At 38.2% G+C, this 22,420-nt stretch overlaps 1 protein-coding gene across 2 annotated transcripts in view; it reads right to left on the reverse strand.

Moving 5' to 3' along the window:
- NOTCH2 (notch receptor 2) overlaps positions 1 to 22,420 on the reverse strand; it is a 163,215-nt gene that overhangs the window by 95,698 nt on the left and 45,097 nt on the right. The gene's annotated exons all lie outside the window — the stretch shown is intronic.

The raw sequence follows: 22,420 nt of genomic DNA on the forward strand, positions 1-22,420 counted from the left end.
CAGCATTAAAAAAGGCTTTCCCCAACATGGTCTGAGCCACACAGGCTTTTAAGAAGCGTTTAAAGGTAACACAAAGACTTGATTCTAACTGTAAATTTTACCATTTGGCCATTGCCCCAGATATTTGAATAAACCTATTTCTACATTATTTTACTTTCTGGAGGATAGAAAACGAAGTCTACAAGGCTGCTCCATCATTACCTTAAAGATGACACATTTAAACCAAACTCTAAGGAAAAACCAGCTCCCAACACAGCTCACAATGTGCAGATTCTGGGTCCTGATTCTCCCTATCGCCCAGACGTGAAGCACTGGGGTTGTGTTTTCCTCCTTCCTGCCTTTGTTCAATCATACCCAACATGTCTCATTAGCCAGTAGTTGGCAAGGTGAGGTCTTCAGAGGTCCCAGTTATTAAGAAAAGGAGGAGGACCAGATGTTAAGGAACTGAGACAGAACCTGCCCAGAAGAAGTATGCAGTAGCTAACACACCTGGAGGAGGAAACAGAGCTGGTGGGTAGCTCCAGTGGTAGTCATGTAACTAGTGACAGCCTCCTCTCCTCTTCCCAGATCTGTGTACAGTAAGCAGGGCAGAGCCAGAAGCAGCTAGAGTTTTGAGCATCATCATGAGTGGGTGAAGCTAGGAGATGGAGAGGTAGTAAGGGGAGGGCACAGCACTAAAACCAAAGACTGGCTGAAGTTTCTGTAAAAGAGTCTGCACTTTATATGGTCAGAAGACCTGTTTAGAGTGAGTCCTGATGTGGCGACCTTGGACACGTTGCTAAACTTCACTATTAGTTCTCTCACATTTTAAATAGTTGAAAAGGGTACCCACATTGCGGGACTGGTGTAAGAAACTTACAAAATCAAGTATGTGAAAGCCTAATGTTAAGGTTATGGGTTATGTTAAAAAGTTTTGCAAATGGAAACCATTTTTTTCCCTTTGTATTTATTGAGGAAAATATGGTGCTTTATGCAAATCACAGCTTGATTTGATAATAGAATACGTTATTTTCTGATTTTTTTTAAGTGGAAGAACAAAAACTGCAAATGTAGCATAGCTAAAATTAACCCTCAGCTATATTATTAAAAGCATTTGTAACTTATTTAAGAAGCCTATTATGGATGATGTTCAAAACTGGAACACAATTCTCATTCATAATGGTAGTCCTATGGGCGTTATGCCTGGCTGACAACTCTTGATTTACTCATATGGGAATTATTTACCTCGTAAATAATGGAAAACTGTTAAACCTGGGTGGGCTTTGCCCATCTTTGTTCCTGGACTATTGCACCACCACCGCCTCCCCAGCACTATCATGTGGCATCTGCTCAGAGAATGAAAATTCATTTAAATATTACTATCATAAACATATAAAGAAAACATAAGGCTCCCAGGAAAACAAAAATGAAACAATATGAACATTTCTGGAGCCAACCAAGAGTATTCCCGAATTATGTGAGACTAGGGTTTAATCTGCATTGTTTGCTCCCTAGCAAGTACAGAAAAATAAGTTTCAACTAAGATATGTCTAAGAAACCGGTGAAAGCAGAGGCTGGCAAATACAGCTTGCAGGCCTACTATGGCCCACTGTCTGTTTTTGTATGGCCTATGAGCTGAAAATAGTTTTTACATTTTTAAATAGCTAGAAAAATGTCAAAAACAAGATTAATATTTTGTGACATTTGAAAATTACAAGAATTCAAATTTCAGTGTCCATAAATTAAGTCGTATTAGAACACAGCCACGCTCATTCATTTATGGATTGTCTATGGCTACTTCTGCATTACAATAACTGGGCTAAGCACCTGTGATGAGACCATTTAGCTCACAAAAATATTTACTATCTGGTGCTTTATAGAAAATCTGCCAACTCCTGGGTAAGAAAATGTATGAAACCCAATTCTATATATGGCATCCAACATGCTTATTAGTAACGATGTTAATGATGACGAAGAAAAATATTTTCACATCAGTTTCTGCAAAGAATACTGCACTCATTCATTCATCCAACAAACATTTATAAGTGCTTATTATATGCCAGACATTGTCTTAATGCTAGGGAAGTCCTTGAACTTGTGGAGTTTAAATTCTCGAAAGGGAAGACAAAGACAAATACATAATTTGTTCAGTCAAGTTAAGTGCTATGAAAAAAATAATAAAATTGGAAAGGGGGGTGGGAAGGGATGGAATTGGGAATGGTAGGGGGTAGATAAAATGAAGTATTTTGGTTTTAAATAGGAAAATTGGGGAAGGCCTCACTTAGAGGGCACATTTGAGTCAAGACCTTGATGCAGTGAGGGACTAGCCATGCAGGTAACTTAGGGAAGTGTGTTCAAGGCAGAGGGAACAGCAAATGCAATGGACCTAAAATAGGAAACAGTCACGGCATGTTTGAGGAACAGCAAGGAGACCTCTGTGGCTCTACCAAAGGGATTAAGAAAAAGAGTAGCAGAAAATAGATGAGAGCCGTTAACTGGGAGGCAGATCTTGAGGGGCCTGCAGACCACCATGAAGAAGGCTTGAGGTTTTTACTCTAGGTGAGATAATATGATATACAAATGACTTACTCTCCTAAAGTCCATATATAGAACTACATCTTATTTTTATGTGAAACTAGACATACTGTTAATAAAGACTTAATTTCTTATTTAAAATGTTCTAGAGGGCTAGATATCAATCAGTCTATTTCTTTACCTTAAAACACATACAAATCTCTCTTAACCTACATTTTTCACTAAGCCCCATTTCCCTTTCCAAATTCTTCTTCGGTCACAACCAAACTTCTTTAACTGTGGCCTAATTTCACAGATATTTTCCCTTTCTCTTCCATCTACTTACTTGTCCCTTAGTAACAAAATTTGCATTCCAATTATCGTCCAGAAACTATGCTCTAAGAACAATGACTTTCTTTCCCCTTGTCAAGTTCAGTCTGAAATTTCATCATAAAGAAATTCTCTTTCCTGTAGAAGTGTCTCTGACCAGACCTTCTATCATTTTAATCCTTTTACATTTGGTTTCTAGGACTCCATCTCAGAGCTTGGTAAATCCTTAGTCTAGATTGCTGACTCCTCTTCTCCTTCCTCCCCATCAATCACAGACAGCTTAAAGTTTAAGTTTGAGCTGCACTGCTCTTTTCTCTCATGTACATGTGTTACTGTTGTCATTCTTCATCTGATTTTAAACAACTACCTTCATGTGCCCCCATAAACAGTTCCACCTGCATATGCTCAGTTCACTAAAAGTCATCTACTTACTCTAATCTACTCTGCAGTACTTGAAACTGAACATTTGAAAAGTGGGATCATTTTCCCATGGAACTTTAATTCTTCAATTTTTCCAAGGTTTCCACTCATAATCTCAAAAGTCACTTTTAGTTAATGCTCTTAAATTATATATAACTAATTACCATGTTCTGACAAGTCTTATTAACTGAATTCCTATAATACTTATCATTCACACTCACAGTTTCCTTCTTGATACAAATTCTGATCATCTTAAAAGCCTCAGGCCAGATAGCACCCTTGGAATAAAATAAATCTTGGGATTTAAGACACCCTAAAGGCAATTTCTAACCAATGAGATAGTTCTTTCTGAAATATCCTTAAAAGATGATCACCAGTCTCTACTTGAATCTAAGCAGTTAAGCACAGTGCCTGAGTAGTAGTTAAGAATTTAATAAATGCTTGAAGTTCTTATTGTTCTTGCTATTAAGAGTACAGACCCTAGAACCAAACCACATGGATTTCAATTCTGGCTCCCCATTTACTCGATAGGTGACCTTGAGCAAGTTACTAAACTCATTTTAACAATGAATTTAGTAATAGTGCTTACCTCATAGGGTTTTTTAATAACTGTAAAGCACTTAGAACAGTATCTGGTACATAAACACCATGCACTTGTTAAGTAAAATAAAATTAACGGCTCACTACTTCAATAATAGAACAGTCTTCAGTGTGGGTGGATCCCAAGATCAGAAAGCTCCTTCTTTCTGATGTCTTAAATTCTGCCTCCCCTTCTTGGTATATATATCCAAAATAAGTGAACATATAAGTCCACACAAAATTTGTAAAGAATGTTCATAGCAGTATTATCTATAATGGCAAAAAGTAGAAACAACCCAAATGTCCATAAGCTGATGAACAGATAGAAGTAAAATGTGGTATATCCATACAATGAAATATTATTTGGTCATAAAAAGGAATGAAGATCTGAAACATGCTGTGACACGGACGAACCTTGAAAACATCATGCTAAGTGAAAGAAGCCAGATACAGAAGGCCAGATAGTGTATTTCATTTTTATGAAATGTCCAGACTAGGCAAATCCATAGAGATAGAAAAGAGATTATTGCTGCCAGGGGGCTGGGAAGAGGGGGAAACAGAGTGACTGCTAAGGAGTAGAGAGCTTCTTGGGAGCTGGAGGATAATAAAATGTTTTTGAAACTGGATAGTGTTAATGGTTACACATATCTGTGAATACACTGAACACCACTGAATCGTACACTTCAAAGAGCAAATTTAATATTATATCTCATTAAAAAAACTTTTTTGGCCTCCCTAAAATTTCCACTTACTGGCTGTCCTGTTCTCTGGAATAAAAAGGAACAAGCCTTCTACTTTTCTAACATGCAGCCATTCAAGAACTTAAAGATGGCTGTGCTGACCCTTTTGTTTTCTTTTTTACAGGATTCAGTACTTTGGACTATTCCTCAATATAAAATTATTTCCAGACTTTCTCACCATTTCAGTGGCTCTTCTATACTTAAGATAATAATAGTAATAATAGTGACCAACATTTTCAAAGCACTTACTGTGTATTATGTATTTGCTAAGCACTTTATAGCTATTATCTCTTTTATTACTCTGTATAACAGTATTGGTATATTATGATCCACATCCTGTATATGAGGACCTTGAAGCTTAGAAAGATTAAGATTTCACACCTAGGAGATGGCAAAGGCAGGATTCAAACCCACATATGACTCCAGAGCCCATGTATCCCAACACTGGGCTATCTGGCCTCCTCCTACTAGATGATTCTAGTTCATCAAAAACCTCTTTAAAACACAGGGCCTGAAATGAAAACAAAACAAAACAAAACAAAACAAAAAACAAACATAACACACGTGATCCTACCAGCACAGCACAGAGCTTGGACTACGTGGATACTGTATTTTTACCATTGCAGCGTAAAGCTGTGTTCACTTTTTCAGAAGCTACAAAATACTACTACTGAATGAGCTACTGAACACACAGTTAAAATGCCAGATCTTTTTTTTCAAATGAACTAGTCACTCTATGCTTGTAGAACACACTTTTGAACCCAATAATTGAACCTGTCATTTGCTCCTTTTAAAATTCACCGTGCTGAATCTTCTCTCCAAGTTTCTTTGATTGAGATAACTTTTACACTCTATTCACATAATCGCAGAATTTCAGCACCACATAATATCTCAGAAGTCAACGGGTCCAAAACCCCTATTGTTCTGATCTGACCCAAATTTGCTGTCTGTAATCTGTTTCCCCAGTTTTGTACCATCTACAACTGTATCTCTACCTTTACCTAGATCTTTTATCAAAAGATAAAACAGTACTTAACTGAAAGTACTCTACTAGGTCTTGCCCTAACCCTGGCACCTATTCAGTCAACTCTATCATCTCAGCTGCACCTGCATCCTATCCACACCTCTCCGAAGGATAGCCAGGAAATCCCTTGCTAAAACTAAGCACACTACGTAAAGAATAATACTTTTCAAGCATAATTTTGATCATGTCACTTTTCTGCTCAGAAACTAGCATTAGCATCCAGCCCTTCAAATCCAAGTTTCTCAGAATCTATGGCCTACTTGTTTGCCCCACTCCTATCATCAACTATCTTACTCCTTCGTAAATAATTACTTCCACTCTCTTGTCTACTGCTCCCTGTGTAAAAATCTTCTAATACTTTTCCATCTGATATGTCTCTAATTTTTGCTCTTTTCTTCCATCCTTGCTTCAGAGATCTTCCATTAAGCCTCCTCCACACCATTTCACCCATCTCTGGTCCCTCCAACAGCAGATGCAATGCCGTGTTAAGCACTACATTATTTCTACCAGTATGGCACTACTTTGTTTAAGCCATTGTTACGTCCTTCCTGTGCCTCTCCAATTTGGTATCTTGTTGTGGGGAAGGGCATGTCTTGAGACACTGGTACAGGTACCTTGAATACCATGAACATCTACCTATATTCCATTAAGCAACTGGTTCCAAAAAAGGCTAAATTTAATGTGATGGATAAAGTCAGTCTCCCAATCCAAATAGGTTCCCAAATCCCCTACTAACCCCACACTGCATTCTGCCTGGTAGAACACAGGCCAAATCAACCCAAATAATCATCCTGAGGTACAGATTATCCCTCATGCCCCAGGAGGCTAAGGAGAATTATGGACATGGGAAGAAAAGGGGTAAATAAATGGGTAAGTGAGACAGACAGAAATAAAGGAGCCCTGTTTCCTAAGGCAGGAGACCTTTCAATTTTGCAAATCCCTGTTCAACTGTAATACAAGTATACCATATACCCTATTAGCCTGAGTGGAAATTAAGACTCACTGCCTAAAAATAAGAGTTTCAATAGCTCCCTTCTTGAGATGGCTCAAGTTGAGTTTGGTCAGAGGCCAGAAACATGGGCTAATCGTCCAAATTCTCTCAGAAATCTGTAGTTCTATTATGTTATTACCTCAGTACAATTTTTTTGAAAATAGCCTACATCTTGAACTAGAGGTATGTGTTAAAATTTTTCTTAAAAATAACCTAATAAATCTAACAGCTGCCTCTTGTTCCCAAAACTGTATGAATGCCTTCCTCCTGAAGGGACTTTATCACTTATTTTAGTAGTTTTCTCAGTGACTCTAGTTTTGGAACTCTGAAAGAATATAGTTCACAAGAGGAGGCTGTGAATACAGGAAAAGTTTTGGGGGCTTTTTCCCTACAAAATAATTCCATGAACTAATATGAATAATTCCACAAACTAAACTTATCAGGCCCATACAGATATATGCATGCCTTTTTTCTGACAAAGTCTACCAATCCTGACACGAAGTCCACTCTTCCACTGTTAATGTTCGAACACACATGGGGAATGGGGAAGGCGAGGAAAAGAGGAAAAAAAACAAAACAAAACAAGGAATTCCTCCTCATGGAACCAGGAAACATTCCAACTGGAAGGATGCCCATGTCGTCCCCCTTCAATAAAACAGATGAAAAACAGACCCCCAACTCTCACATGTCACCAGCAGCCTGGATGCGTTTGCATGTAGCCACTTTACAGAGTTCAACGAAGCTGGGGTCTGAATAGCAATTCCAATCTATCTGGCAATGGCTGCCGTTCAGCATCGGTCTCCCTAGTAATACAGGACAGAAAATTTTGTTCTTTCAAGTTTCCTAAGTGAATAGCCACTCGTCTAGAGAAAAGCTTAAAACACTGTAGCAGCTTGTGTCAGCTCCAAGATGACTGAAGTCTGAGCAGGAAATAAGCCCCCTTTTCCAAATAAAGGCCAGTGTTCTCTCTCCTTGTTTTCTCCACCGAATGTTCTGTATCAGCAGGGTGAACCCAAATTGCATCCAGGGCTTTGCTGCAGCTCTGCCTTTAGCTTTTTTTAGTGAGGATTTGGTCATTAAAAAAATAAAACAACAAAGCAAAACCCCATCACATACAAGAAGAAGAAAAAGAGAGGCATGCTTTACAAAACAGCTATTTCAAAATCATGATTTAAAAAAAAAAAACTATACAGAATGTGGAATGGAGGGGAAAAAAATGTCTCATGTGGGTTGCGTCGGCCCCGCAGCTGCTCCTCATTAAAGCGCCTCTTTACTCCCTCTGGGCTAGTTTCCAGCAGAAAATTCTTTAAACAGAACTCTGCTTTCAACCCACTTTCTTCTTGCTCTGGACCTTTCGGCCCCCCAATCCGCAGTGGCAGCCTGCCCTCGCTGGGCTCTAGAGGGGGGAGCTGTCGTTAAGGTAAATGAGGTAAAGGCAGGGGGAGAAAATAACAAAACCCAGAAACCAAATTAAGCATTGGTCAGTAACAAAGGTCTGCAGTTTGAAAAGGGCCCAAATCAGTCTGTTCTTTCCTGTGACCATAATGCCAGCTTAGTTTCCTGCCCCTTCCCCCTCTCCCCATGTTAAAGTAGATAAAAATAATTGCTAACAGCCAAGGCTAACTGTAACCAGTGAAAGTTCCTCCATAACATTTAATTCCCAAGGCTCCAGCTACAAACTTCTAGATGCCCCAGAGCCTACACACTGGCATTCAACAGGACAATCCCACTGGTCTAACCTCACTGCCCCCCTCCTCCCATAACTCCAGTTTGATAGCTCATCAGACTGTCAACTTTTTAATTCTGTAACTCTGTGTAAAGATAACTAACTGGGTTGTGCTAATTACTGACTCGGTATAAAAAACAACACATGAAGACTCCTAGTTAACTTCCTGGTCAAGAGGGAAGAAAAGGGAAGAAGCTCTCTGTCATGTTGACTTCTTGCCATTCCTACTCCCACACTCACTCCCCTCCCCTAGAACAGAAAGAAAGAAAGAAAGAAAAAGGAAACACCACAGCTTACTCAGCAAGAAAACAAAGAGCTAAAAAAAAAAAACAAAAAAAACCCCAAACTTATTTGTATATAGTTAGAGCCCAGTATTGGGCTGGTTTGTGGTAAAACACACTTTCTAGGGCTTTGCTGGTTTGATGTAAAGGAAACAAAGACAAATACACAATCAATATATCTCTATCTTTCTCTCTCTCTCTCTCTCTCTCCCTCTCAAACACACACACACACACACACACACACACACGCACACAACTTTTTGCCACAACTAATAAACAAAGACTACCAAATACTACAAGACAGGCCATTTTTCTACTATGTAAATTCAGCTTCCTGAACAGTACATTTCTGCTTTTCTTGTAGAAGTATTTCAGAAAATGTTAATCTTGGTTCCCACATTAGGCTGAATGCTTCCAAATTAAAAGTTTCCCACAGGAAAAGAATTTTACAGGGAATTGTGAGGCTGGGAATTATCTTCTCAAACTCCACCTCACTTCGTTTCCATGTGTTCAGGTTTTTCACCCCCTCCCCCATTCAAATAAAACAATAAACACACGCGTATCTTAATAAATCCAAACCAAAAAAGAAGCTGCAGTGGTGCTAGTTTTAAAGCTGTTAACTCACATCATCGTTCATCAGAGACTATGAAGTCAGTAACCACTGCAATGAGAAACCATGCTTTATTTACACAAGAATTTGCAAACACCCTTATCTTCCAGTTTACAGTCGGGGCTCATTTATCAGAACTCAAAAGCTGAACCGAGCACCCAGGCTCTTCAATCATCACTTGAAAGATTGGGCAAGGGCACACAAACAGTGTTGAAAGACTTGCACTGCTGCTCTAATGGAAGCTGGTCTTCCCTCTGTCTTCTAGCACCTACTCACTACCCTACTGTATTCTGGGGCACTGGACCCCCAGAAAACATCTACTTCTGATTACAACATGGCAAATATACTCTAAACATATGAGTTTACAAAAAGCACCTTCCACAGTAATAGGCAAAAGTGAATGACTTAAGCCAGTGGTTCCCAAGCTATGCACTGTACAATTACTGCAAGGAGTCTGCAAACACTTAGAGCGCTCTCCAGACTACTAAAGAATGCCCTGTCCATATCTAAATGGACTGTAGATACTGCTATGATTATTAAAATGTAAAGGTATTATAAAGTGGCTATTGATTTTTTAGTGGATTTTGATATTATGCATTGCATTTCACAAGAGACAGAAAAATGGTTTCAACTCAAGATCATCTCTCCTTTATGCATTACACTCTTCCTTCAGTTCCCAGACCATGCCACAGTGCACCGCTTCTCACATCCAGACCTTTATACATGCTGGTCACTCAGCCCAAAACACTTTTTCTGACCCTCTTCTCAGGGCTAAGCCCTAAAATTCCTTCAAACTTCTGCTTAAATGTTATTTCCTCTGAGAAACAGTCTTGATTTCCTCATTGCACACTCCCATAACCCTAACATATCACTCATTATCCTTTATTTTGAGTATTTGTCTTTCAAACAGACAAAGAATTGTTCACCACCATACTAACACAGTAACTGGTACATAGAGGCTTTCAACTATGCAGCGCTCACATTCTTAATGGAAGTAAAAAGACAAAATGCAAGGATCCACAGAATCCTAAAAAAGTTCTTTAATTACACTCAAAGTTTGGGAACCATCAAGTTAAACTATTTATCCAGAGGATTATCAAACCTAATTAGGATTCCTAATATATAGGGGACTTCTTAACCCTTATTTACCCATAAATCATTCAAAGTGGGCTAGCCAACCCCATACAGAGTGGATTTTTTAATCACATTTTCCCCCCAAATATGAAGTTAACTAACACATGCATATGCGTGCGCACACACACACACACACACACACATACACACAGTCTTTTTTTTTTTCTCTCTTCAACTTTAAATCTTTTATTAATCTTTGAGAAAACATTGATTATATGAACCACTAGGAACCTGGAGTCCTGAGGAATAGAATATCCTACAAAGTAGCCTCAGTAGCATGAACTGCTAGATTCTTAAGAGATTGAGCAGTAAAAATTAAACAAGATTTTGGAAAAGAAAAGTGAATACGGTGCCTGCTTTCTGTTCTCCAGCATGAGTGGATGACTCCTTTCAAAGTTCTGAAGTCCAAAAAATGTCTGAAAGTGAAATAGTTCCAAAAGCGTATGGCTTGGTGTGAAAAGACTCCTAGTTCAAAAATAATTGTACCCAAATCCTATCAAGCCAAACCCAAATGTAAGAGAAGGCTGGAGAAAAATCTGCATTTCTTTACACTTTAAAAGGATAAAAAATATTTCTTTGTAGGTTCTAAACAAATTATTCTCCCAAAAAAAAAAAGGAGGGGGGGTGGGAATCACACAGTATGCAAAACTGTTCCATGGATAATTGGAAAACAATTTCAGAATGCTCTGAAACACTGCAAAATCCCATTTAAATTTCCTTAATTAGAACCACAGATAATAAAAATAATGGACATCATGGGAAAAGAAATTAACAGTGTCTAACCCTACTTCACAACAAAAACTTTCCTTAAACTAAGTTCATGACCCAAGGGATAAAAAATTGGTTCTTGGGGGTCATTCTTGGATATTACAATTGTTTGTGACCTTCCAAAGAGCCACAGTAGATAAATAAATATACAGTATATCTATGGTATTAAAACTGTATTGGGAGTATGCGGGAATTAGAATAAAAAGTCTAAAAAAGGCTCCTTTTGGGCAGAGTTGTAATGATGAAAAGACTGAAAAACTCTGAGACAGCACATACAAATAAAGTAATTCTTAGCCTATTATCTGGCACTTCATAATGCTCATAAATGTTGGCTGAACTGGATAGAAAGTTCCCCACAAATGTTGCCTATATTGGTACACACTTGATCCTTGAACAGCATGAGATGAACTGCACAGGACCACTTATACATGTGTGGATTTTTTCCAATACAGTGCAGTACTATAAATGTAGTTTCTCCTTATGAGTTTCTTCACAACACTTTCTCTTCTTCAACCTACTTTATTATAAGAATACAGTATATAATACATATACAAAGTATGTGTTGATCAACTGTTTATGTTATCAGTAAGGCTTCTGGCCAATAGTAGGCTATTAGTAGTTTACTGGGGAGTCAAAAGTTGTATGTGGATCTTCAACTGTGTTGCTCAAGGGTCAACTATATAATCAAATTCAGGTGTTTTGAAAATAGTGTTCCTCAGTTTTGGAAATTCCTTCATCTGTACTTGGTTTGCTATATGAAATCAAAGTCTGTGCCTCCATAGGAACAAAATGAAAAACTGCAAAGCTACATAGTGGTCTAATGAGAAAGTTTATCTGACATACATCTAGACACCATAAAGATTATTTCTTTTAAAAATACAACACTAGGGGTGCCTGGGTGGCTCAGTCGGTTGAGCTTCCGACTTTGGCTCAGGTCATGATCTCACGGTTCACGAGTTCGAGCCCTGCGTCGGTCTCTGTGCTGACAGCTTGGAGCCTGGAACTGCTTTGGATTCTGTGTCTCTCTCTCTGTCCCTCCCCAGCTCACACTCTGTCTGTCTCTCTTCTCTCAAAAATAAACATTAAAAAACATTTTTTTAAACAATACAACACTAGTATTATCTTACATATTCTTGCAGTCTTGTAACAACAAAAACAAGAGCAAAATCCACAAACCCTCTTCATATGGATGATACCAGCTGGGCACATGCGTCCTAGCCCACTGGTACCTATACTTGGAAGCATACTCCACTCCACCACCGACTACACTGCCAGGACTGGATTTGGTTTATTTATGTTTTTTTCTAGATTATAAGCTTCTGAGGACAAACATAATTATTAAAACCATCACCATTACAATAATCACCCAAAACTCTTTCTCACACAAAGGATAACTTTCATGAAGTTAAAGACATCTCAACATTTATTACTTTTATGGCAGTAAGAGAACAGTTATTGTCAAAGAAAAAAATGTCATGTTTTCATTTATTCTATTAATACCACTCATTAATTTAACAGGATCTCACTTCTGTGCAGACCTCCAGTATAGACCATTTCAACTAAAAAAGCAGCATCAACCAAAAACTAACAGAAGAATTAGATATAATCCTTTGTTCTAACTTCAGCAACATTTGCTTCAAGAATTTCTTTTGTATGATTAAAAAAAAAAAAACTGACCACAAAGAATGGTTCTTCCAGTTTATACCACACGCACTTGGAAGACATGAAGTATTTCAAGTGGCTATTATGTTCTAAGGTAAAGGTCAAGCAAATATTGCCCTGGAGATCAGCTGTTTTTACACCTCCAGCCCAGGAGCTGGGTCTTACATTTTTTAACTGGTTACATTTTAAAGGGGTACACTAGTACCTACATAATATCTTCAATTTGCCTCTTGGCCAACAAATCCTAAAACATTTACTATCTAGCACTTTAAGAAAAATTCACTAATCCCTGCTCTAAGGACATGACAGCATTAAAGTCAATGTAGGCAAAAACAATTAACACATGCTTGAAATTTAGGTAACTTTTTTGTCTACTAGAAGTCAGGTTACTTTAGAAGCACTGTAATGAACTATGTTTAACTTCAGAAAGGCTGTCAAGTGGTCAAAAGATCATCATTGTCAACTGCCACACCTATGCATAATTAGAACCAAAGATAATAATAAATAACGGACATTGGGGCACCTAGGTGTCTCAGTCGGTTAAGCATCCGACTCTGGGTCTCAGCTCAGGTCTTGATCTCAGGGTTGTGAGTTCAAGCCCTACTTCAGGCTCCACGCCCACTGTGGAGCCTATTTAAAAAATAAAAATAATAATGGACATCATGGAAAAAAAATTACCTATAATGACCTATAGCCCTAATGTGGTGACTCAAGACAAAAACCACCACTTGCCTTAGGAGGACCATGGCCCAGGGAATAAAAAAAAAAAAAAAAAAAAATCTGATATTACAATGATTTGTAACCTTCCAAACCAGAGAAACTGAGTATCAAACAAGCATTCTGAAAGTGTACACTCAAGTTTACACTTGAAGATAAATGCATTACCCCAAAAAGATAAGAGTAACAGGCAAAAGAGACATTATGAAACCTGAAATAGCCCAGGCTGGATGTGTACTTAAGCAACCAAGCTGAAGTTCTCGATAAAATCTACCAAATCTAAACAACAACGACAATAAAACCCTACAGTAGACACCATAAAATGAATCACAACCCATGTTTTCACACTAACTCTGGGGAAGCACTTTATTATTAAACTGAGTCGGGGCAAAGCCATATCCGATATGGCTACATCCTTCTGTATCACACAGCTTAAAAAACCGTTGTCTAGAGGCAGGTGAGATTCAGGGCGTGCTTGAGCAAATATACATATATGAAATATATATGTATCACATATGTACATAAGAAGTCATGAGCTTATTTATCTGAATAAGAATAAAAATATAACTATTATATTGTTTTATGTATCTCTCACCCAAGACATTAGCATGTTCCCAGATCTTGACAGGATGGCACCTCATAGACCTTTCCCCTCCATCAGCTCTGGCTCTGCCACTAGATATTGACCTGGGTCAGTCACTTAACTTCTCTGAGCTTCTACCTTCTCATGTATTAAAACAAGATGCTAGGCCAAAAAAACCTCTAATATTCCCTTTAGCTCTAAAATTGTATGATTCAATTTTAGGAATGTTCCATAGCCCCTTGGATATTAATATAGGCTACACCTCCCTTACGAGGAACTCAAAAGAATTTCCACACTGTTTCATTTAATGAAGTGTTAAAAAGTATAATGAATAGCTAGAGTTAAAATTCTTGGTCTTTAAGATTTCCTCACAAAAGTACTAAAGGTTTTGTTTTTAATTCTGCTTCTATCTCTCTATATATAGTTAGATATAGAGAGAGAGAGATATGCATATGTCTAGAGATATAGATACATCTACACACACACACACACACACACACACACACACACACACACACGCATACACCTATATGTACACATATACATATACATGATTACCCACATGAGTTCCTTGAGGGCTGGTACCAAGAATGAAAAGAAATAGTGCTGAATCTTTTTAGATTGCCTAGTGGGGTCTGAGAAACAATTTTTAGTCCCAGTCTACATTCTAATCAGTTAAGTAATCCAGGGTAAGTCACTTGGCCACATTAAGCCCTGGGCTCCTCACACATGAAACAAGGTGAATGGAGAGGTGCTTGCCAAAGTCCTTTTAACCTCCTAACTAGGATAACACTACAATTTTGACTCTGTATTTCCTCAGCAATACCACCCAAGGATGTAACAATCCTTGCTGAAGTTAGTGTGTAGAGTCAGTGCTTGTGTGTGTCTTGACCACTGACCCACTCTGAGCAGGGGGTCCTGGTACAGGTGTCATGCCTTTGACTCTTACATCCTCCCCACTGCCTACCAATCACCCTTCCAAGCGTACGGATGGTTCAATACTCACTGGTGTAAGTGAACTGGTGCACAACTCACACTTTCAGCTAACCCCTCACAGGAAGCACAGAGAAGCAAAGAACAATACATTTAAACAAGATACAAAGAATAAAGAATCCTGAACCTAAAAGGGAAAGGAACTTCTTACCATGTTCTCCAAAACAAGTGTCCAAAACCTAAGAGCCTGTTTTCTTCAGACGAGAATGGTGGTAGACATTGCAAGTCTCTTTACGGAATCTGACCTGCTAATAAATTCAACAAGGCTAAAACTGACTGATGTGTATATAAACAATGGTCGGGAAGATCTGCTCCAAATTTAAACTTGTAGTGAATAAACCACTTACATTTATGTAGGACCTTTTTCCAGATATCATTTTTATATATCCTCTCAACACAACATAAATGCCTATCTTAATCATTTTCCTAGCTCACGATGCTCTCATTAATTCTTATAAAATTTCAGAAAGAATAAGTGATAGCCCATAATTAAAGAGACTACTTCTGTGGAGACTAATTATGAACTCTGACAGTGTCAGCCTTCGCCTAGAAGGAAATGAGTCAACTTTTCATTAGTAATCAAGTTCTGCCCATTTTTTAAGAGTGACCCAGAAATTCAAGGCCATGAGTTTTAACAATATGAAACAGAGAATCAGATACCACAAGTATTATATACAAATAGGACTAAGACAAAAAATTAAAGTCAAAGTATTTCCTGAAGTATTTTTCAGGATGACTGAGGTTTCAAGAGGGGCCCAATAAAATAATTCATCAAGGAGATGCATCTGGCTTACACAAGAACAGACATTTCAAAATCTTAAAGGGCTAGGCAGTTAAATGGCTATGGTCTAGGCAAGAGAATCATAACCATTGTCAAATGTTTTCCACACAGAATAGGCAGCTCTGGTTTATTCTGGATAATTGAGGGTTTGGATATGTACTATATAATCAGAAGAAACAAGCAGTAAAGGACATGAGCTAATTTGGGCTAACCAAAGATTTGGCTAACAGCTGCTTGCTTACTCTGGATCCCCGAAATGAACTAGATCAGGCCGATGATATGCTGGACAGGAGAGGTCTGACACTGGGACACCTGAATTTTCAACTAGAAGAATGCCCTATGCCATATATGAAAACTGATGCTGTTCTTAATGTCTGCTTTTCTATCACTCACCTAACTTTTCTTGCTTCAGAGATTCTTAGATTCTGAATTTCCTTGCAAATGGTGTTCACAAACAGCTAACCTGATTGTTCTGGAAGCAGCTAAAAAATCAAGTCAAGACCCAAAAGTTCAGGGGGGAAGAGAGGTGACTGCTCCCAGCTGCCCTCCATTGCTGTCCCCTGGTCTTCCCCTCTACCCCTCACTCTAGGCACTCTTCAAGCATTCATGCCAACATGTGTTAAAGGAATGATTTTTTAAATCAGTTATGTCACTGTGAAACCAGATGAATCCACATGCTGGTTTAGTAAAACCTCACACAAAATATAGACAGAAAAGACCAACCAAGTAGAAAAGTTTTAAATTATGTCATTAGAACAAATGGGGGTGCCTGGTAGCTCAACTGGTTGAGCGTCCGACTCTTGATTTTGGCTCAGGTCAGGATTTCAGTGTCACAGGACCAAGCCCCACGTTGGGCTCCGTGCTGAGCATGGAGCCTACTTAAGGTTCGTTCGTTTTCTCTCTCTCTCTCTCTGTCTCTCTCCCCTCCCCTCCCTCGCTCCTCTCCCCTGCTCACACTCTCCCTCTCTCTCTCCAAAATAAGGAAACTTTCAGGGGCACCTGGAAGGCTCAGTCAGTTAAGCATCAACTCTTCATTTTGGCTCCGGTCACGATCTCACAGTTTGTTGGTTTGAGCCCTATGTCGGGCTCTGTGCTGACAGCATGGAGCCTGCTTGGGATTCTCTCTCTCCCCGTCTCTCTCTCTGCCCCTCGCCTGCTCGTGCTCTCTCTCTCTCTCTCTCTCTCAAAATAAATAAACTTAAAAAAAAATTTTTTTTTAAAAAGAACAAAATGATGAAGATATCGGTAATGATTATTCCAAGAAACAATAACCCCTCAGGTCCCCTCATTTTCTCCACTTAATCTTTCTACTACCCACCTCCTGAGGTACCATCAATATTCTCAGATTTATAATCTAAGTGATCTACTAAAAATCCTCTGATTTTAATTTTCTGTCCTATAGTAGTTGCTCCCTTGTATGAATCTCCATAGTTCTTCTAATCTGTGCTGACACATAGGGCAGTTACAGACTATTGTATTTTATACATATACATGTGCCTCATCTCCCTAACAAGATGGCAAGGACTGCCACCATGTTTTATGTGAGAGAAACATAACATTCATTAGCAGACACTCCTGAGATATTTTATACTTATAAAGTATAAAGATATTTTATACTTATAAAGTAAGTCAGAGAACACAGGCCTCTTGGACCTTTATGTCTATTCACAATACCTAGCACAGTGCTCAGAGTAGCCAGCTCAATAAATACTAGTTTGATGAAAATTAAACTTTTCTTTGAAGAGTGCTATGGACTGAATGTTTGCATCTCCCCAAATTCATATAATTAAACTCTAATCCTCAATATGATGGCTGGTAGGTGGGGCCTTTGAGAGGTTATTAGGTGATAAAATCATGAGGGTGGGGTCCTTGTGATGGGGTTAGTGCCCACATAGGGGATGAAGGGACCGGAGCTTTCTTTCCCCACCAAATGAAAATATAGAGAAGGTAGCCATCTGCAAACCAGGAAGAAGGTCCTCACAGGGAACAGAGTCTGTCAGCACCTTGATCTTAGACATCTCAGCCTCCAGAACTGTGCGAAATAAACGTCTGTTATTTAAGCCACCCAGTCTGTGGTAGTTTGTTACAGGAGCCTGAGCTGACTGAGACAAAGAGTAAGAATCCTGCAGTGCTTCAGTCTATCTGATTTTCAGTGTTCAGGATACAGGATTATAGATAGATACAGTGGGTACAGGAAAGTGGCCTGAATCTATACAGGTTCAGGACTCTAAATGCTACTATCCTACATAAGTCCTAATCAGGTTATTTTCTCATTACCACCTACTTTCTCCTCATACTTATGTGGAGAAAAAAATGGGGTACGATGCTCTAGTTGGATGTGTTCACTATGTAATACCACCTGTCACTGAAATAGTGCCTTTATTAGTCTTTGTTTTCACTTTTCTTTCATAAAATCCTTTCCACAAAGATCTAAGTAATCATTTGCATAGGAGAGGACCATTTTAAACACAAGGTAATTGCATTAATATGGGAAAGCTGAAGGCATCAGTATAAAAATCAGTAAGACATTTTTGGACACTGAGGATGAAGTGCTAGTAGAGATTACTGACAATGGATAAATAGAATATAGGAAACTTTGGGAAGCCCCCAGAGAAACTGTAATTTACCTCACATCAAAATGTAAAGTAAAACACAACTAAGACAAATATGAAAACAAAAAACTCACAAAACTCACAAAACACGACAGTGGGGGTGGAGGAGACACCAAATTTTATTCCTAGCTACAAGATGTTGAGAAGGGCACGTAAATGCAAACCTCCTTCATGCCCACACATTTATGCTAGCTCAATGAGGAAAAAAGTATTTGGGAATTTTTAGATAATTAAATTTTTTATCACATTCTGATATCCCTACCTCTCTGTATTCAATCTTGCTAGCCTCGATGAAAGATAGACAGCCAAAATTTTAAATGAAGGATTTAATTAAGCTACTCCAGATCCTGGATGAAAAATATTTCTCATCCTGCTTAGTCACAAGAAAAAAAGGGAGAAAAGAATTCCTACATGAAATTAATGGTGCTGACATGACACAATGGAACAATAAGAAAGAAACTTTACAGAGGATTATGGTCAACTTAGGAACTGTACTGAAAGAAGCCTAGCTACTCTCCCATCTATTCATGCCAGGTTGTAGGCCAAAATTAGTTGATTTAACTTTGGCAGTTACCCAAGACAGGCAAAAGGACACAGGCAGAGTCTAAGAACCACCTTCTCTTACCTCTTTATCTAACACCAAAGTTTATAAAGGTTCCAGCGTAAAGAATAAACATCAGTTGAAATGAGTATGAGAATTGTTGTTCTGTATTATAAGAAGCTGATAATCAAGACTTACTTTATAAAAAATTCTTCAGGGCCACCTAATATATTTGCTAAAGGATTTTTCAAACATATAATGTTAATAAGAAGAATCACTTAAGAATGATACTGTTGAAGGGTCCAGATCTCAAGTCCTAAATAAAGACAGCCTCACGGGACATACCTCTATCATCTGTAACTCACTATGCAAATGTAAGGCACTATGTTTAACAACTTGTGACTTCTGAGCTGGCAGCAACATTTATCAGAAGTCGTTGAATTTGACCTGTCTCGTTTTCACAGCTGCATAAAATCCATCTGGACTTGTTCATTTTCCATTAGGCAAAAGAAGAGAGAAGTTTCAAGTTTTTCAATTCAGTTTTCTCTACTAAAGAGCATTTTAATGGATACTACCCTCTATCCCCACCTTCACTGTCTTCTTCTATTTCATCTGCAGCAACTGCACTGAGCTTTCAAGTCAAAGGCCACTTCTCAGAAATGTAGCATTAGCCAAGCCTGGCCCATGTATACTCACAGAGCTACAAGCAGATACAATACTCTAGGATTATGTACAAAAATTCTCAACAAAATACTGTACTAACAAACCGAATCCAACAATACATTTAAAAAAATCATTTACCATGATCAACTGGGATTTATTCCTGGGTTGCAAGGATGGCTCAATATCCACAAATCAATCAATATAATACATCATATCAATAAGAGAAAGGATAAGAACCATATGATCATTTCATTAGATGCAGAAAAGGCATTTGACAAAGTACAGCATCTATTCATGATGAAAGTCCTAAACAAAGTCGGTTTAGAGCGAACATACTTCAACATAATAACGGTCATCTAAGAAAAACCTACAACTAACATCATCCGTAAGGGGGAAAAACTGAGAGCTTTTCCCCTAAATTCAGTAACAAGAAAAGGGTGTCCCACTCCCACCACTTTTATTCAACACTGTACTGGAAAGTCACAGCCACAGCAATGAGACAACAAAAGGAAATAAAAGGCATCCAAATTGGTAAGGAAGAAGTAAAACTTTCACTATATGCAGATGACATGATACTATATATAGAAAACCCAAAAGACTCTACCAAAAAAACTGTGAGAACTGATAAACAAATTCAGTAAAGTCTCAGGATATGAAATCAATGTACATAAATCTATTGCATTTCTATACACCAATAATGAAGCAGCAGAAAGAGAAATGAAAAAAATAATCCCATTTACAACTGCACCAAAAATAATAAAATACTTAGGAATAAACCTTACCAAAGAGTACCAATGTACTCTGAACTATAAAATACTGATGAAAGAAACTGCAGTTGACACAAAGACATGGAAAGACACCCCATGCTCATGGACTGGAAGAACAAATATTGTTAAAATGTCTATACTACCCAAAGCAATCTACACATTTAATGCAATCCCTATCAAAATACCAACAGCATTTTTTACAGAACTAAAACAAACAATTCTAAAATTTGTATAGAACCACAAAAGACCCCAAATGGCCAAAGTAATCTTGAAAAAGAAAAGCAAACCTGGAGGTATCATGATTCCAGACTTCCAGTTATATTACAAAGCTGTAGTCATCAAAACAGTACAGTACTGGCACAAAAATAGACATGTAGATCAATGGAACAGAATAGGAAGCCCAGAAATGAACCCACAACTGTTTGCATTAATGCTGACATTCTAAATTATTGCATTAAATATTACTGATCTTGGTAACTGGGTTTTCTGATACCCTCTTTAATTTTATACCTGAGATGAATCCCTCACTCACCTTTCCCTGGCCTTAGCCCTACCAGTCACTGGCAGTTTCTGTTCTGAAGGGCATTACAGTCCGTCACTTCACAACTCACTTTGCAACAGGCTAGTAAGACTCACTGTGAACCTCTTTAAGAAGTCCAGGTTAATGAATTGATAATTACTTTATGACTTCCGAAAGAGTGTGAAACAATGTGATAACACTATCGATTACTTGCAACCACTACCACAGGCTTCAGTTATCCGTTATACTGATATATATAAACAGCATACAATAAAGAAGTAATTCTTGAATTAATAGCTCCTTAAGCATCACACTGAAAAAATATTACTCTGTGAAAGGTATTTAGTAAGCAAAAGACAGTATTTTTCATTTTGTGGTAAAGATAAAATAACTACAGAAATGTGGCCAGGCTTCTGCTAGCATCTGCCAGAAAAACTGTCCATAAGATATTCTGCTAAATAGGGCATCCCACTTGAAGGAATCTTCTTGGCAGAACCGGGTTCAGCAGAGAAGAAAGAGAAAGTGATTTAACAGTTGACATTTTTCCCAGTGTATCTCTTGGATCTGACGTTGCCCTGAACAGCACTGAATGCACTAACAAGGTGAGTGAAATGGGAAAATGTTGAGTCAGCCATGACTTGTGAAAATGCGTTTCTAGGAGAACACCACCACCACAAATATTGATAGCACCTCCTCTACTATAAGCCAGGCTCTGGAAGATTCCGAGTGTCTCTATTCTCTCCTGACTACATAGAAACATATCAAGAGGACAAAGAAGGCAGTGGCTCCAGTTTTCCTGGAACAGCTTTAGGAGGTCTACACCATTAGCCCTAATCCTGGCAAGGAAAACTGTTAGTTGTTAATGTTGAAATGTTTCTTACAGCTAGTAGACCAATTTTAGGTAAATTGTGAAACAAAGTTGTACTTTATAACATTTTATATTTATAATGATTTACTTTAAAATGTAGTTCCTAGTTAGGTATTTTGGCAAAAAGTAGAGATTCTCAAATGCAATCACCCATCCACAGGTACCTATGTAATTCATGGTGACTTTCCAGTGTTTAATAAACACTATGCTAGTTACCTCCTAAGTGGTATGTAGAAATTTTTGAAAGAGTCCTTTATAATGATAATTTTTATCATTAAAAATAATGGCAGAGTAATTATATCAGATCAACTCTCTTGCTCACAATAATTAGACACTGTGGACAATATATTAAAGGTACCGGGGAGTAATCAAAAGCAGGCAGAAACTGGAAGGGATATGAGCCTCAAAAGAAGAAAAGCAAACTATATGAAACCTACATTTATATAGCTTTTTCCCTGAAGGTATTCCTCAGTCCACACAGCACAAGAGGAACAGAATGCAAGCAGAAAATGGAAGTCTTACTGAGCTGAGGAGTCAAAGCTATTTGGAACTGTCTAAGAAACTAGAATTTGAGGAGGAGAAATCCTGGAAAAGACAGAACCACAGAGCGGGTAGCC

This window comes from Acinonyx jubatus, chromosome C1, assembly GCF_027475565.1.
Source record: "Acinonyx jubatus isolate Ajub_Pintada_27869175 chromosome C1, VMU_Ajub_asm_v1.0, whole genome shotgun sequence".
NCBI classification, from domain to species: Eukaryota; Metazoa; Chordata; class Mammalia; order Carnivora; family Felidae; genus Acinonyx; species Acinonyx jubatus.